Here is a 2872-nt window from a genome sequence, read left to right as displayed (position 1 = left end):
GTGAGTGTATATAACATGAATGGCTAAATAGTGACTGCTCTACAGCAAGGGAGAGCAAACTTTCTGTATCTTTCTATGTAGGGCCAGATAGTAAATACTTAGGCTCAGTGGGTCCCAGACATTCTCTGTGGCAACTACTCAACTCTGTGGTTACGGTGCGGAAGCCATAGACAATACAAACAAATGGGCATGGCTGTGGTATAATAAAATTTTTATTTATGGACACAAATCTGAATTTCACATAATTTAAACATGTCACAAAATATTAACTCTTTTGACTTTTTTCCCCCAGCCATTTAAAAAAGTAAAACACCATTATGAAGGCTCACAGACGAGATTTGATCCCCAGGCCATGGTTTGCTCACACCTGGCCATAGAGAACTGAGATGTCCTATTCATCCATTTAACTGTGTCATCAGCTTTTGGTGCAGTGCACATTTGGGTCTGGCACATTTTTAAAGGGCCCTAAGGAATATTTCATGGATCATACATGACTGGATGTGAGAGAGGGAATCCTGTCTCAGGCTGCCGTGTGTGGGTCTAACAATCTCTCTAAGTAATAGCTGGTACCACAGTTCTTACAGGGACTTCATATTTGGAATCAGAAGACCTGGGCTCAGATTGTAAGTTCCTCGTACAACTGCTGGATGACCTGGAGATACTCACAACCCCTACCCTTGAGCCTCAGTTTTCTCATCTGTAAAATGGTAACAACTGAATATACTCACTCCAGTGGTGAGGGTCCAATAGGAGCCTCCAGGAAGCCAGACAGTGTGGGGCAAGTGGAGGTAGTATTGCTTCCACTATAATTGCCCTTATTATGAAAGGCTTTTTGGGGACTAATCTTTCCATAGCCTGTTCCTCCGACCATATCCCAGGATGGTAGGAAGCAGAGGGAACTCGTGAGGCCATTAAGAGGAAATCATGACAGTATGAAAGCTAGCTAGTTAAAACCACTTTTAAAACGTGATTACCAAGTGCTTTCCATACCTTTTATAATAACACTTGGAAGTATGTATTAATATGATCAGTATGTCCCCTACTTTACTGGTGAGAAAATTAGGGTTGAGCAGATTAAATAACTTGCTCAAAAGCTCACATCTAAGAAGTGATGGGAGCAAGATGCCTTTGGTCCGACTAAAGCCTGTGCAACTTGGGTAAAATTTCTCAGTCCCTCTGAGTGGGAGACCACCCATCGAAGCATGGGCCTTCCCCGTCGGGGAAGCTGCCAAGTCAGAGTTGCTGCTGCCACTGATACTTGAAACCACTCCAGCTGACCTTCAGGTGGTTAGCACAGTCCCCGAAAAACAGAGGCTGCTGATTTACTGATGGAGACCTAGATGCCCCACTCAGACATGGAAAGCAGCCAGAATGCAAAAGAAACGACACTGCAAACTATATAATGTCTATAGCATGAAACGCAAACACAACTAGCAACTAAAAAGAATTACATGTGTTGATGTGAAATGATGTTTAGGGGACACTGTTGAAAAAGGCAAGTAGCAGACTATTATATACAGCATTTTGTTTACATAGAAGAACAAAACAAAACCATATGTTTTTATATGTACATTTATACATATGTAAGTCCATAGAAAATGTTCTCAAATTATATCAGCCAAGTGATAACAGCAATTATTTCTGGGGAAGGGAGTAGGATTGAGTGGAGACGGGTATTTTGCTAAATCTATATAACTGGAAATTTTTATAGAGGGAATGGATTACATAAATACATCATTTGTGTAACCCGTAATTTATATAGTCTAAAAATGTATAATTTGTATATTTAGAAATAGGAGGAGGAGGAAGGAAGCACTTTGTTAGAATTGAGGAACCCGAAGTGTTTTCAGTCCTGGCCGCATATAAGCTCTGTGTTCTTGGGCAAATCACTTTTCCTAACAAAGTCTGTTTTCTACAAAATACAGTCAACAATCCCTTCCCATAAGCCGTTATGAGAGGCTTAGAGATCTCATGACAGTGCAGAGAAACTGTAAAGTGCCTGCAGGGGTGAGCCGATGTTTACCGGGACCAATGCGAGCATAATCCAAATAGTGTTCCAGTCTTCAACCAAGAAATGTGGGGAAGTCAACTGCCTTCCGCAGGGGCCGCTCCTGGCGTGAGCAGCCTCCGCGATGGTCTGGAAAATAGAGGACCAATGCTTTCTTTGGCTCACACATCCGGCTCTCACCGTCTGTCACTGGTTATTCAGTAACCCCAGGCTGCTGAACGCTAGAAAGACTATGCCAGGTCAGGGCAGACGGGCCCTTCCTGCTGATCAGTCATTCACCTGAATCCCTGCACTGTGTCAAAATGCGAGTTGAGGTTCAGAGAGTGGAAGCGGGAGCAGAAAACGACAGGACGAGTGAGCGTCGGCAGTGACTGGAATAAGCACACCCCGAGTTCCTCTCCGGGTCCCCAAGTGGATGTGGAAGGGAAAATTCCTAGGCAACATGAGGAAGGGGGCCACCCACGGCTTGTCTGCGGCTGTGTCCTAGCACAGGTGCGACAGCCGAACACGGAACAAATTAATCCCAGTAATGAACCCGTTGCACACGTTTAGGGCTGGGGGCTTTATTTACGATCAGACTACCTGGGTTTACATTTCAGATCCTCACTTCCCACGTATGTCACCTTGTGCTACTCACCGGATGTCTCAGCTGAGGTTTACTCATCTGTGAAACGGAGGTGATACTGGTACATACCTTGTAAGGATTATAAAGATTAAATAAGATAACTCATTTAAAGCACTTACCACAGAGCCTAGCAGAAAGGAGCTCATTAAATGTTAGTTTCTCTGATTATTGCTATTTTATTATTCTTATCATTATTATTATTATTATTAACAGATATGTTCTGGGATGAGCTGAAAGAA

The sequence above is a fragment of the Propithecus coquereli genome, unplaced genomic scaffold (genome assembly GCF_000956105.1).
Source record: "Propithecus coquereli isolate 6110/MARCELLA unplaced genomic scaffold, Pcoq_1.0 Scaffold58, whole genome shotgun sequence".
Lineage (NCBI taxonomy): Eukaryota > Metazoa > Chordata > Mammalia > Primates > Indriidae > Propithecus > Propithecus coquereli.
This window is presented reverse-complemented; position numbering follows the sequence as displayed.